Here is a 12,271-nt window from a genome sequence, read left to right on the forward strand (position 1 = left end):
ATTGAGAAGCACCGGCCTATCGGATCCAACGATTAGACCAACATTCCTCCGCACAGCTGTATGAATCGCAACAGAAAACCAGACGGCTGCACGCGATGTTGGGGAGGTGTGAGTGTGATCCCTACCACTGTGGCGTAAGGGGCTAGTGGCGCAATGGATAAAGCGTCTGACTACGGATCAGAAGATTCCAGGTTCGACTCCTGGCTAGCTCGTTGTTAGCTCAGACAGCTAACAAATTCCAACTGTTTGTCTCCCTTTCCCCCTCTCCGAGAGCCCACCTTTAAATGCTAATTTAGAATCTTGGCTTAAACAAAACAAGTGATGTTTGCCTGTCCCTTCATGGTCTGTTGGAATGGACCAGCAGCTACCGTTTTCTCTCCTTCATAATCTTCGACATTTAGCTTGGAATATCTCTTTTATTAGTGTCACGCCTTTGCACAGTAGTTCATGGCAACCGACTCGGGTGGCGCTTGCTTGCAAAACACTTGGAAGCTGTGCATGGTTATGGGCCGGAGGAATAAGGCCAAAGGAGAAGACAAGTGCTTGCATAAAAGCGACTCATTCATTTCAGTGAGTACACTGAATTCACATAGTTTAAAAACTCCCAAAATGTTTACCCCCAGCGCTTTGATAGATGCTAAAGCTTGAATTTGCAACATTTAAAAAAACCCCAAAGAAACAGCAAGGTTAAATCAAGAGAAAAGGAGTTTTTGAATGGTAGACCCTACCTTGATGTTGAAAGGTCCTCGCTCAAAGCCAGTGCCTTTGTAGAGCTGGCTTGCCGTGATCGTATAGTGGTTAGTACTCTGCGTTGTGGCCGCAGCAACCCCGGTTCGAATCCGGGTCACGGCATTTCTCCGGTGGTCGGATGCGTCTCTATGGTCTTTTAAAAAGACCAGCCGTACATTCCTTTTACCGAACAATGCTGTAAATTGACCGTACATGCCCATTTCCTTGCGTGTGTCGAGAGGATGTGGCCTATTGGATCCAATGATTAGACCAACATTCCTCCACGCAGTATAACTCATAACACAAAACCAGACGTCTGCACGCAATGTTGGAGAGGTGTAAACGTGATCGCTACCATTGTAGCGCAAGGGGCTAGTGGCGCAATGGATAACGCGTCTGACTACGAATCAGAAGATTCCAGGTTCGACTCCTGGCTAGCTCGTCGATAGCTGCGACAGCCTACAAACTGCTGCTGCTTCTCTGCCTTTCCCTCTCTCTCTCTCTGAATGTCTGCTAATTTAGAGCTGGGCTTTAAAGAGAAAGACAAACCATATGTACTTGTCGCTTCAAAATCTGCTGAAAGGGACCAGTAGCTGCAATTTTCTCTCCCTCAAAATCTTCAACATTTGATCTAGTGGCAAAATGGCATACCTTGATTTTAAAAGACCCTTGCCCAGAAGCAACAGGACAGGGAAGCTGACTTGCCGTGATCGTATAGTGGTTAGTACTCTGCGTTGTGGCCGCAGCAACCCCGGTTCGAATCCGGGTCACGGCACAGCTTGTGTTGTCAGACCTATACCCCTGCGCTTTTACTGAGGCCTGCTTTACAATCCTTTTCTGAGCAAAGCAGTGAATGGGCCGTACTTACCCATTTTCTTCTGTGTGAAGAGGATACTGGCCTAATGCAGTGCTGCTCAATCCTGGTGCTGGAGTACCACAGCCCTGCTGGTTTTCCATTTTACCTGGCAGTTGATACACCTGGTGTCCCAAGTCTTTCAGTCCTGATTACACCAGGTGAATGTAATTAACTACCAGGTAAAATAGAAAACCAGCAGGGTTGTGCTACTCCAGCATCAGGATTGAGAAGCACCGGCCTATCGGATCCAACGATTAGACCAACATTCCTCCGCACAGCTGTATGAATCGCAACAGAAAACCAGACGGCTGCACGCGATGTTGGGGAGGTGTGAGTGTGATCCCTACCACTGTGGCGTAAGGGGCTAGTGGCGCAATGGATAAAGCGTCTGACTACGGATCAGAAGATTCCAGGTTCGACTCCTGGCTAGCTCGTTGTTAGCTCAGACAGCTAACAAATTCCAACTGTTTGTCTCCCTTTCCCCCTCTCCGAGAGCCCACCTTTAAATGCTAATTTAGAATCTTGGCTTAAACAAAACAAGTGATGTTTGCCTGTCCCTTCATGGTCTGTTGGAATGGACCAGCAGCTACCGTTTTCTCTCCTTCATAATCTTCGACATTTAGCTTGGAATATCTCTTTTATTAGTGTCACGCCTTTGCACAGTAGTTCATGGCAACCGACTCGGGTGGCGCTTGCTTGCAAAACACTTGGAAGCTGTGCATGGTTATGGGCCGGAGGAATAAGGCCAAAGGAGAAGACAAGTGCTTGCATAAAAGCGACTCATTCATTTCAGTGAGTACACTGAATTCACATAGTTTAAAAACTCCCAAAATGTTTACCCCCAGCGCTTTGATAGATGCTAAAGCTTGAATTTGCAACATTTAAAAAAAACCCAAAGAAACAGCAAGGTTAAATCAAGAGAAAAGGAGTTTTTGAATGGTAGACCCTACCTTGATGTTGAAAGGTCCTCGCTCAAAGCCAGTGCCTTTGTAGAGCTGGCTTGCCGTGATCGTATAGTGGTTAGTACTCTGCGTTGTGGCCGCAGCAACCCCGGTTCGAATCCGGGTCACGGCATTTCTCCGGTGGTCGGATGCGTCTCTATGGTCTTTTAAAAAGACCAGCCGTACATTCCTTTTACCGAACAATGCTGTAAATTGACCGTACATGCCCATTTCCTTGCGTGTGTCGAGAGGATGTGGCCTATTGGATCCGATGATTAGACCAACATTCCTCCACGCAGTATAACTCATAACACAAAACCAGACGTCTGCACGCAATGTTGGAGAGGTGTAAACGTGATCGCTACCGTTGTAGCGCAAGGGGCTAGTGGCGCAATGGATAACGCGTCTGACTACGAATCAGAAGATTCCAGGTTCGACTCCTGGCTAGCTCGTCGATAGCTGCGACAGCCTATAAACTGCTGCTGCTTCTCTGCCTTTCCCTCTCTCTCTCTCTCTGAATGCCTGCTAATTTAGAGCTGGGCTTTAAAAAGGAAGACAAACCATATGTACTTGTCGCTTCAAAATCTGCTGAAAGGGACCCGCAGCTGCAATTTTCTCTCCCTCAAAATCTTCAACATTTGATCTAGTGGCAAAATGGCATACCTTGATTTTAAAAGACCCTTGCCCAGAAGCAACAGGACAGGGAAGCTGACTTGCCGTGATCGTATAGTGGTTAGTACTCTGCGTTGTGGCCGCAGCAACCCCGGTTCGAATCCGGGTCACGGCACAGCTTGTGTTGTCAGACCTATACCCCTGCGCTTTTACTGAGGCCTGCTTTACAATCCTTTTCTGAGCAAAGCAGTGAATGGGCCGTACTTACCCATTTTCTTCTGTGTGAAGAGGATACTGGCCTAATGCAGTGCTGCTCAATCCTGGTGCTGGAGTACCACAGCCCTGCTGGTTTTCCATTTTACCTGGCAGTTGATACACCTGGTGTCCCAAGTCTTTCAGTCCTGATTACACCAGGTGAATGTAATTAACTACCAGGTAAAATAGAAAACCAGCAGGGTTGTGCTACTCCAGCATCAGGATTGAGAAGCACCGGCCTATCGGATCCAACGATTAGACCAACATTCCTCCGCACAGCTGTATGAATCGCAACAGAAAACCAGACGGCTGCACGCGATGTTGGGGAGGTGTGAGTGTGATCCCTACCACTGTGGCGTAAGGGGCTAGTGGCGCAATGGATAACGCGTCTGACTACGGATCAGAAGATTCCAGGTTCGACTCCTGGCTAGCTCGTTGTTAGCTCAGACAGCTAACAAATTCCAACTGTTTGTCTCCCTTTCCCCCTCTCCGAGAGCCCACCTTTAAATGCTAATTTAGAATCTTGGCTTAAACAAAACAAGTGATGTTTGCCTGTCCCTTCATGGTCTGTTGGAATGGACCAGCAGCTACCGTTTTCTCTCCTTCATAATCTTCGACATTTAGCTTGGAATATCTCTTTTATTAGTGTCACGCCTTTGCACAGTAGTTCATGGCAACCGACTCGGGTGGCGCTTGCTTGCAAAACACTTGGAAGCTGTGCATGGTTATGGGCCGGAGGAATAAGGCCAAAGGAGAAGACAAGTGCTTGCATAAAAGCGACTCATTCATTTCAGTGAGTACACTGAATTCACATAGTTTAAAAACTCCCAAAATGTTTACCCCCAGCGCTTTGATAGATGCTAAAGCTTGAATTTGCAACATTTAAAAAAACCCCAAAGAAACAGCAAGGTTAAATCAAGAGAAAAGGAGTTTTTGAATGGTAGACCCTACCTTGATGTTGAAAGGTCCTCGCTCAAAGCCAGTGCCTTTGTAGAGCTGGCTTGCCGTGATCGTATAGTGGTTAGTACTCTGCGTTGTGGCCGCAGCAACCCCGGTTCGAATCCGGGTCACGGCATTTCTCCGGTGGTCGGATGCGTCTCTATGGTCTTTTAAAAAGACCAGCCGTACATTCCTTTTACCGAACAATGCTGTAAATTGACCGTACATGCCCATTTCCTTGCGTGTGTCGAGAGGATGTGGCCTATTGGATCCGATGATTAGACCAACATTCCTCCACGCAGTATAACTCATAACACAAAACCAGACGTCTGCACGCAATGTTGGAGAGGTGTAAACGTGATCGCTACCGTTGTAGCGCAAGGGGCTAGTGGCGCAATGGATAACGCGTCTGACTACGAATCAGAAGATTCCAGGTTCGACTCCTGGCTAGCTCGTCGATAGCTGCGACAGCCTACAAACTGCTGCTGCTTCTCTGCCTTTCCCTCTCTCTCTCTCTGAATGCCTGCTAATTTAGAGCTGGGCTTTAAAAAGGAAGACAAACCATATGTACTTGTCGCTTCAAAATCTGCTGAAAGGGACCCGCAGCTGCAATTTTCTCTCCCTCAAAATCTTCAACATTTGATCTAGTGGCAAAATGGCATACCTTGATTTTAAAAGACCCTTGCCCAGAAGCAACAGGACAGGGAAGCTGACTTGCCGTGATCGTATAGTGGTTAGTACTCTGCGTTGTGGCCGCAGCAACCCCGGTTCGAATCCGGGTCACGGCACAGCTTGTGTTGTCAGACCTATACCCCTGCGCTTTTACTGAGGCCTGCTTTACAATCCTTTTCTGAGCAAAGCAGTGAATGGGCCGTACTTACCCATTTTCTTCTGTGTGAAGAGGATACTGGCCTAATGCAGTGCTTCTCAATCCTGGTGCTGGAGTACCACAGCCCTGCTGGTTTTCCATTTTACCTGGCAGTTGATACACCTGGTGTCCCAAGTCTTTCAGTCCTGATTACACCAGGTGAATGTAATTAACTACCAGGTAAAATAGAAAACCAGCAGGGTTGTGCTACTCCAGCATCAGGTTTGAGAAGCACCGGCCTATCGGATCCAATGATTAGACCAACATTCCTCCGCACAGCTGTATGAATCGCAACAGAAAACCAGACGGCTGCACGTGATGTTGGGGAGGTGTGAGTGTGATCCCTACCACTGTGGCGTGAGGGGCTAGTGGCGCAATGGATAACGCGTCTGACTACGAATCAGAAGATTCCAGGTTCGACTCCTGGCTAGCTCGTCGATAGCTGCGACAGCCTACAAACTGCTGCTGCTTCTCTGCCTTTCCCTCTCTCTCTCTCTGAATGCCTGCTAATTTAGAGCTGGGCTTTAAAAAGGAAGACAAACCATATGTACTTGTCGCTTCAAAATCTGCTGAAAGGGACCCGCAGCTGCAATTTTCTCTCCCTCAAAATCTTCAACATTTGATCTAGTGGCAAAATGGCATACCTTGATTTTAAAAGACCCTTGCCCAGAAGCAACAGGACAGGGAAGCTGACTTGCCGTGATCGTATAGTGGTTAGTACTCTGCGTTGTGGCCGCAGCAACCCCGGTTCGAATCCGGGTCACGGCACAGCTTGTGTTGTCAGACCTATACCCCTGCGCTTTTACTGAGGCCTGCTTTACAATCCTTTTCTGAGCAAAGCAGTGAATGGGCCGTACTTACCCATTTTCTTCTGTGTGAAGAGGATACTGGCCTAATGCAGTGCTGCTCAATCCTGGTGCTGGAGTACCACAGCCCTGCTGGTTTTCCATTTTACCTGGCAGTTGATACACCTGGTGTCCCAAGTCTTTCAGTCCTGATTACACCAGGTGAATGTAATTAACTACCAGGTAAAATAGAAAACCAGCAGGGTTGTGCTACTCCAGCATCAGGATTGAGAAGCACCGGCCTATCGGATCCAACGATTAGACCAACATTCCTCCGCACAGCTGTATGAATCGCAACAGAAAACCAGACGGCTGCACGCGATGTTGGGGAGGTGTGAGTGTGATCCCTACCACTGTGGCGTAAGGGGCTAGTGGCGCAATGGATAACGCGTCTGACTACGGATCAGAAGATTCCAGGTTCGACTCCTGGCTAGCTCGTTGTTAGCTCAGACAGCTAACAAATTCCAACTGTTTGTCTCCCTTTCCCCCTCTCCGAGAGCCCACCTTTAAATGCTAATTTAGAATCTTGGCTTAAACAAAACAAGTGATGTTTGCCTGTCCCTTCATGGTCTGTTGGAATGGACCAGCAGCTACCGTTTTCTCTCCTTCATAATCTTCGACATTTAGCTTGGAATATCTCTTTTATTAGTGTCACGCCTTTGCACAGTAGTTCATGGCAACCGACTCGGGTGGCGCTTGCTTGCAAAACACTTGGAAGCTGTGCATGGTTATGGGCCGGAGGAATAAGGCCAAAGGAGAAGACAAGTGCTTGCATAAAAGCGACTCATTCATTTCAGTGAGTACACTGAATTCACATAGTTTAAAAACTCCCAAAATGTTTACCCCCAGCGCTTTGATAGATGCTAAAGCTTGAATTTGCAACATTTAAAAAAACCCCAAAGAAACAGCAAGGTTAAATCAAGAGAAAAGGAGTTTTTGAATGGTAGACCCTACCTTGATGTTGAAAGGTCCTCGCTCAAAGCCAGTGCCTTTGTAGAGCTGGCTTGCCGTGATCGTATAGTGGTTAGTACTCTGCGTTGTGGCCGCAGCAACCCCGGTTCGAATCCGGGTCACGGCATTTCTCCGGTGGTCGGATGCGTCTCTATGGTCTTTTAAAAAGACCAGCCGTACATTCCTTTTACCGAACAATGCTGTAAATTGACCGTACATGCCCATTTCCTTGCGTGTGTCGAGAGGATGTGGCCTATTGGATCCGATGATTAGACCAACATTCCTCCACGCAGTATAACTCATAACACAAAACCAGACGTCTGCACGCAATGTTGGAGAGGTGTAAACGTGATCGCTACCGTTGTAGCGCAAGGGGCTAGTGGCGCAATGGATAACGCGTCTGACTACGAATCAGAAGATTCCAGGTTCGACTCCTGGCTAGCTCGTCGATAGCTGCGACAGCCTACAAACTGCTGCTGCTTCTCTGCCTTTCCCTCTCTCTCTCTCTGAATGCCTGCTAATTTAGAGCTGGGCTTTAAAAAGGAAGACAAACCATATGTACTTGTCGCTTCAAAATCTGCTGAAAGGGACCCGCAGCTGCAATTTTCTCTCCCTCAAAATCTTCAACATTTGATCTAGTGGCAAAATGGCATACCTTGATTTTAAAAGACCCTTGCCCAGAAGCAACAGGACAGGGAAGCTGACTTGCCGTGATCGTATAGTGGTTAGTACTCTGCGTTGTGGCCGCAGCAACCCCGGTTCGAATCCGGGTCACGGCACAGCTTGTGTTGTCAGACCTATACCCCTGCGCTTTTACTGAGGCCTGCTTTACAATCCTTTTCTGAGCAAAGCAGTGAATGGGCCGTACTTACCCATTTTCTTCTGTGTGAAGAGGATACTGGCCTAATGCAGTGCTTCTCAATCCTGGTGCTGGAGTACCACAGCCCTGCTGGTTTTCCATTTTACCTGGCAGTTGATACACCTGGTGTCCCAAGTCTTTCAGTCCTGATTACACCAGGTGAATGTAATTAACTACCAGGTAAAATAGAAAACCAGCAGGGTTGTGCTACTCCAGCATCAGGTTTGAGAAGCACCGGCCTATCGGATCCAATGATTAGACCAACATTCCTCCGCACAGCTGTATGAATCGCAACAGAAAACCAGACGGCTGCACGTGATGTTGGGGAGGTGTGAGTGTGATCCCTACCACTGTGGCGTGAGGGGCTAGTGGCGCAATGGATAACGCGTCTGACTACGAATCAGAAGATTCCAGGTTCGACTCCTGGCTAGCTCGTCGATAGCTGCGACAGCCTACAAACTGCTGCTGCTTCTCTGCCTTTCCCTCTCTCTCTCTCTGAATGCCTGCTAATTTAGAGCTGGGCTTTAAAGAAGAAGACAAACCATATGTACTTGTCGCTTCAAAATCTGCTGAAAGGGACCAGCAGCTGTAATTTTCTCTCCCTCAAAATCTTCAACATTTGATCTAGTGGCAAAATGGCATACCTTGATTTTAAAAGACCCTTGCCCAGAAGCAACAGGACAGGGAAGCTGACTTGCCGTGATCGTATAGTGGTTAGTACTCTGCGTTGTGGCCGCAGCAACCCCGGTTCGAATCCGGGTCACGGCACAGCTTGTGTTGTCAGACCTATACCCCTGCGCTTTTACTGAGGCCTGCTTTACAATCCTTTTCTGAGCAAAGCAGTGAATGGGCCGTACTTACCCATTTTCTTCTGTGTGAAGAGGATACTGGCCTAATGCAGTGCTGCTCAATCCTGGTGCTGGAGTACCACAGCCCTGCTGGTTTTCCATTTTACCTGGCAGTTGATACACCTGGTGTCCCAAGTCTTTCAGTCCTGATTACACCAGGTGAATGTAATTAACTACCAGGTAAAATAGAAAACCAGCAGGGTTGTGCTACTCCAGCATCAGGATTGAGAAGCACCGGCCTATCGGATCCAACGATTAGACCAACATTCCTCCGCACAGCTGTATGAATCGCAACAGAAAACCAGACGGCTGCACGCGATGTTGGGGAGGTGTGAGTGTGATCCCTACCACTGTGGCGTAAGGGGCTAGTGGCGCAATGGATAACGCGTCTGACTACGGATCAGAAGATTCCAGGTTCGACTCCTGGCTAGCTCGTTGTTAGCTCAGACAGCTAACAAATTCCAACTGTTTGTCTCCCTTTCCCCCTCTCCGAGAGCCCACCTTTAAATGCTAATTTAGAATCTTGGCTTAAACAAAACAAGTGATGTTTGCCTGTCCCTTCATGGTCTGTTGGAATGGACCAGCAGCTACCGTTTTCTCTCCTTCATAATCTTCGACATTTAGCTTGGAATATCTCTTTTATTAGTGTCACGCCTTTGCACAGTAGTTCATGGCAACCGACTCGGGTGGCGCTTGCTTGCAAAACACTTGGAAGCTGTGCATGGTTATGGGCCGGAGGAATAAGGCCAAAGGAGAAGACAAGTGCTTGCATAAAAGCGACTCATTCATTTCAGTGAGTACACTGAATTCACATAGTTTAAAAACTCCCAAAATGTTTACCCCCAGCGCTTTGATAGATGCTAAAGCTTGAATTTGCAACATTTAAAAAAACCCCAAAGAAACAGCAAGGTTAAATCAAGAGAAAAGGAGTTTTTGAATGGTAGACCCTACCTTGATGTTGAAAGGTCCTCGCTCAAAGCCAGTGCCTTTGTAGAGCTGGCTTGCCGTGATCGTATAGTGGTTAGTACTCTGCGTTGTGGCCGCAGCAACCCCGGTTCGAATCCGGGTCACGGCATTTCTCCGGTGGTCGGATGCGTCTCTATGGTCTTTTAAAAAGACCAGCCGTACATTCCTTTTACCGAACAATGCTGTAAATTGACCGTACATGCCCATTTCCTTGCGTGTGTCGAGAGGATGTGGCCTATTGGATCCGATGATTAGACCAACATTCCTCCACGCAGTATAACTCATAACACAAAACCAGACGTCTGCACGCAATGTTGGAGAGGTGTAAACGTGATCGCTACCGTTGTAGCGCAAGGGGCTAGTGGCGCAATGGATAACGCGTCTGACTACGAATCAGAAGATTCCAGGTTCGACTCCTGGCTAGCTCGTCGATAGCTGCGACAGCCTACAAACTGCTGCTGCTTCTCTGCCTTTCCCTCTCTCTCTCTCTGAATGCCTGCTAATTTAGAGCTGGGCTTTAAAGAAGAAGACAAACCATATGTACTTGTCGCTTCAAAATCTGCTGAAAGGGACCAGCAGCTGTAATTTTCTCTCCCTCAAAATCTTCAACATTTGATCTAGTGGCAAAATGGCATACCTTGATTTTAAAAGACCCTTGCCCAGAAGCAACAGGACAGGGAAGCTGACTTGCCGTGATCGTATAGTGGTTAGTACTCTGCGTTGTGGCCGCAGCAACCCCGGTTTGAATCCGGGTCACGGCACAGCTTGTGTTGTCAGACCTATACCCCTGCGCTTTTACTGAGGCCTGCTTTACAATCCTTTTCTGAGCAAAGCAGTGAATGGGCCGTACTTACCCATTTTCTTCTGTGTGAAGAGGATACTGGCCTAATGCAGTGCTGCTCAATCCTGGTGCTGGAGTACCACAGCCCTGCTGGTTTTCCATTTTACCTGGCAGTTGATACACCTGGTGTCCCAAGTCTTTCAGTCCTGATTACACCAGGTGAATGTAATTAACTACCAGGTAAAATAGAAAACCAGCAGGGTTGTGCTACTCCAGCATCAGGATTGAGAAGCACCGGCCTATCGGATCCAACGATTAGACCAACATTCCTCCGCACAGCTGTATGAATCGCAACAGAAAACCAGACGGCTGCACGCGATGTTGGCGAGGTGTGAGTGTGATCCCTACCCCTGTGGCGTAAGGGGCTAGTGGCGCAATGGATAACGCGTCTGACTACGGATCAGAAGATTCCAGGTTCGACTCCTGGCTAGCTCGTTATTAGCTCCGACAGCTAACAAATTCCAACTGTTTGTCTCCCTTTCCCCCTCTCTCCGAGAGCCCACCTTTAAATGCTAATTTAGAATCTTGGCTTAAACAAAACAAGTGATGTTTGCCTGTCCCTTCATGGTCTGTTGGAATGGACCAGCAGCTACCGTTTTCTCTCCTTCATAATCTTCGACATTTAGCTTGGAATATCTCTTTTATTAGTGTCACGCCTTTGCACAGTAGTTCATGGCAACCGACTCGGGTGGCGCTTGCTTGCAAAACACTTGGAAGCTGTGCATGGTTATGGGCCGGAGGAATAAGGCCAAAGGAGAAGACAAGTGCTTGCATAAAAGCGACTCATTCATTTCAGTGAGTACACTGAATTCACATAGTTTAAAAACTCCCAAAATGTTTACTCTCAGCGCTTTGATAGATGCTAAAGCTTGAATTTGCAACATTTAAAAAAAACCCAAAGAAACAGCAAGGTTAAATCAAGAGAAAAGGAGTTTTTGAATGGTAGACCCTACCTTGATGTTGAAAGGTCCTCGCTCAAAGCCAGTGCCTTTGTAGAGCTGGCTTGCCGTGATCGTATAGTGGTTAGTACTCTGCGTTGTGGCCGCAGCAACCCCGGTTCGAATCCGGGTCACGGCATTTCTCCGGTGGTCGGATGCGTCTCTATGGTCTTTTAAAAAGACCAGCCGTACATTCCTTTTACCGAACAATGCTGTAAATTGACCGTACATGCCCATTTCCTTGCGTGTGTCGAGAGGATGTGGCCTATTGGATCCAATGATTAGACCAACATTCCTCCACGCAGTATAACTCATAACACAAAACCAGACGTCTGCACGCAATGTTGGAGAGGTGTAAACGTGATCGCTACCTTTGTAGCGCAAGGGGCTAGTGGCGCAATGGATAACGTGTCTGACTACGAATCAGAAGATTCCAGGTTCGACTTCTGGCTAGCTCGTCGATAGCTGCGACAGCCTACAAACTGCTGCTGCTTCTCTGCCTTTCCCTCTCTCTCTCTCTCTGAATGCCTGCTAATTTAGAGCTGGGCTTTAAAGAAGAAGACAAACCATATGTACTTGTCGCTTCAAAATCTGCTGAAAGGGACCAGCAGCTGCAATTTTCTCTCCCTCAAAATCTTCAACATTTGATCTAGTGGCAAAATGGCATACCTTGATTTTAAAAGACCCTTGCCCAGAAGCAACAGGACAGGGAAGCTGACTTGCCGTGATCGTATAGTGGTTAGTACTCTGCGTTGTGGCTGCAGCAACCCCGGTTCGAATCCGGGTCACGGCACAGCTTGTGTTGTCAGACCTATACCCCTGC

The 12,271-nt window shown here is 47.7% G+C and overlaps 28 non-coding genes across 28 annotated transcripts; all 28 read left to right on the forward strand.

Annotated features, from left to right (window-relative positions):
* The first annotated feature begins 139 nt into the window (after positions 1 to 139).
* On the forward strand, positions 140 to 212 carry trnar-acg (transfer RNA arginine (anticodon ACG)). Its single transcript has one exon. It is a non-coding gene; the product is annotated as a tRNA-Arg (tRNA).
* Positions 213 to 780: 568 nt separating this feature from the next.
* On the forward strand, positions 781 to 852 carry trnah-gug (transfer RNA histidin (anticodon GUG)). Its single transcript has one exon. It is a non-coding gene; the product is annotated as a tRNA-His (tRNA).
* Positions 853 to 1,098: 246 nt separating this feature from the next.
* trnar-acg (transfer RNA arginine (anticodon ACG)) lies at positions 1,099 to 1,171 on the forward strand. The gene has a single exon. It is a non-coding gene; the product is annotated as a tRNA-Arg (tRNA).
* A 261-nt stretch (positions 1,172 to 1,432) lies between these two features.
* Positions 1,433 to 1,504, forward strand: trnah-gug (transfer RNA histidin (anticodon GUG)). The gene has a single exon. It is a non-coding gene; the product is annotated as a tRNA-His (tRNA).
* Positions 1,505 to 1,946: 442 nt separating this feature from the next.
* trnar-acg (transfer RNA arginine (anticodon ACG)) lies at positions 1,947 to 2,019 on the forward strand. Its single transcript has one exon. It is a non-coding gene; the product is annotated as a tRNA-Arg (tRNA).
* A 568-nt stretch (positions 2,020 to 2,587) lies between these two features.
* Positions 2,588 to 2,659, forward strand: trnah-gug (transfer RNA histidin (anticodon GUG)). Its single transcript has one exon. It is a non-coding gene; the product is annotated as a tRNA-His (tRNA).
* Positions 2,660 to 2,905: 246 nt separating this feature from the next.
* trnar-acg (transfer RNA arginine (anticodon ACG)) lies at positions 2,906 to 2,978 on the forward strand. The gene has a single exon. It is a non-coding gene; the product is annotated as a tRNA-Arg (tRNA).
* Positions 2,979 to 3,241: 263 nt separating this feature from the next.
* trnah-gug (transfer RNA histidin (anticodon GUG)) lies at positions 3,242 to 3,313 on the forward strand. Its single transcript has one exon. It is a non-coding gene; the product is annotated as a tRNA-His (tRNA).
* Positions 3,314 to 3,755: 442 nt separating this feature from the next.
* Positions 3,756 to 3,828, forward strand: trnar-acg (transfer RNA arginine (anticodon ACG)). Its single transcript has one exon. It is a non-coding gene; the product is annotated as a tRNA-Arg (tRNA).
* A 568-nt stretch (positions 3,829 to 4,396) lies between these two features.
* Positions 4,397 to 4,468, forward strand: trnah-gug (transfer RNA histidin (anticodon GUG)). Its single transcript has one exon. It is a non-coding gene; the product is annotated as a tRNA-His (tRNA).
* Positions 4,469 to 4,714: 246 nt separating this feature from the next.
* Positions 4,715 to 4,787, forward strand: trnar-acg (transfer RNA arginine (anticodon ACG)). Its single transcript has one exon. It is a non-coding gene; the product is annotated as a tRNA-Arg (tRNA).
* Positions 4,788 to 5,048: 261 nt separating this feature from the next.
* Positions 5,049 to 5,120, forward strand: trnah-gug (transfer RNA histidin (anticodon GUG)). Its single transcript has one exon. It is a non-coding gene; the product is annotated as a tRNA-His (tRNA).
* A 442-nt stretch (positions 5,121 to 5,562) lies between these two features.
* On the forward strand, positions 5,563 to 5,635 carry trnar-acg (transfer RNA arginine (anticodon ACG)). The gene has a single exon. It is a non-coding gene; the product is annotated as a tRNA-Arg (tRNA).
* A 261-nt stretch (positions 5,636 to 5,896) lies between these two features.
* Positions 5,897 to 5,968, forward strand: trnah-gug (transfer RNA histidin (anticodon GUG)). The gene has a single exon. It is a non-coding gene; the product is annotated as a tRNA-His (tRNA).
* A 442-nt stretch (positions 5,969 to 6,410) lies between these two features.
* Positions 6,411 to 6,483, forward strand: trnar-acg (transfer RNA arginine (anticodon ACG)). Its single transcript has one exon. It is a non-coding gene; the product is annotated as a tRNA-Arg (tRNA).
* Positions 6,484 to 7,051: 568 nt separating this feature from the next.
* On the forward strand, positions 7,052 to 7,123 carry trnah-gug (transfer RNA histidin (anticodon GUG)). The gene has a single exon. It is a non-coding gene; the product is annotated as a tRNA-His (tRNA).
* Positions 7,124 to 7,369: 246 nt separating this feature from the next.
* On the forward strand, positions 7,370 to 7,442 carry trnar-acg (transfer RNA arginine (anticodon ACG)). The gene has a single exon. It is a non-coding gene; the product is annotated as a tRNA-Arg (tRNA).
* Positions 7,443 to 7,703: 261 nt separating this feature from the next.
* Positions 7,704 to 7,775, forward strand: trnah-gug (transfer RNA histidin (anticodon GUG)). The gene has a single exon. It is a non-coding gene; the product is annotated as a tRNA-His (tRNA).
* A 442-nt stretch (positions 7,776 to 8,217) lies between these two features.
* Positions 8,218 to 8,290, forward strand: trnar-acg (transfer RNA arginine (anticodon ACG)). Its single transcript has one exon. It is a non-coding gene; the product is annotated as a tRNA-Arg (tRNA).
* Positions 8,291 to 8,551: 261 nt separating this feature from the next.
* On the forward strand, positions 8,552 to 8,623 carry trnah-gug (transfer RNA histidin (anticodon GUG)). The gene has a single exon. It is a non-coding gene; the product is annotated as a tRNA-His (tRNA).
* Positions 8,624 to 9,065: 442 nt separating this feature from the next.
* On the forward strand, positions 9,066 to 9,138 carry trnar-acg (transfer RNA arginine (anticodon ACG)). The gene has a single exon. It is a non-coding gene; the product is annotated as a tRNA-Arg (tRNA).
* Positions 9,139 to 9,706: 568 nt separating this feature from the next.
* On the forward strand, positions 9,707 to 9,778 carry trnah-gug (transfer RNA histidin (anticodon GUG)). Its single transcript has one exon. It is a non-coding gene; the product is annotated as a tRNA-His (tRNA).
* Positions 9,779 to 10,024: 246 nt separating this feature from the next.
* On the forward strand, positions 10,025 to 10,097 carry trnar-acg (transfer RNA arginine (anticodon ACG)). Its single transcript has one exon. It is a non-coding gene; the product is annotated as a tRNA-Arg (tRNA).
* Positions 10,098 to 10,358: 261 nt separating this feature from the next.
* On the forward strand, positions 10,359 to 10,430 carry trnah-gug (transfer RNA histidin (anticodon GUG)). The gene has a single exon. It is a non-coding gene; the product is annotated as a tRNA-His (tRNA).
* Positions 10,431 to 10,872: 442 nt separating this feature from the next.
* Positions 10,873 to 10,945, forward strand: trnar-acg (transfer RNA arginine (anticodon ACG)). Its single transcript has one exon. It is a non-coding gene; the product is annotated as a tRNA-Arg (tRNA).
* A 570-nt stretch (positions 10,946 to 11,515) lies between these two features.
* trnah-gug (transfer RNA histidin (anticodon GUG)) lies at positions 11,516 to 11,587 on the forward strand. The gene has a single exon. It is a non-coding gene; the product is annotated as a tRNA-His (tRNA).
* A 246-nt stretch (positions 11,588 to 11,833) lies between these two features.
* trnar-acg (transfer RNA arginine (anticodon ACG)) lies at positions 11,834 to 11,906 on the forward strand. The gene has a single exon. It is a non-coding gene; the product is annotated as a tRNA-Arg (tRNA).
* Positions 11,907 to 12,169: 263 nt separating this feature from the next.
* Positions 12,170 to 12,241, forward strand: trnah-gug (transfer RNA histidin (anticodon GUG)). The gene has a single exon. It is a non-coding gene; the product is annotated as a tRNA-His (tRNA).
* The last annotated feature ends 30 nt before the right edge of the window (positions 12,242 to 12,271 follow it).

The sequence above is a fragment of the Centroberyx gerrardi genome, chromosome 7 (assembly GCF_048128805.1).
Source record: "Centroberyx gerrardi isolate f3 chromosome 7, fCenGer3.hap1.cur.20231027, whole genome shotgun sequence".
Classification (NCBI taxonomy): Eukaryota; Metazoa; Chordata; class Actinopteri; order Beryciformes; family Berycidae; genus Centroberyx; species Centroberyx gerrardi.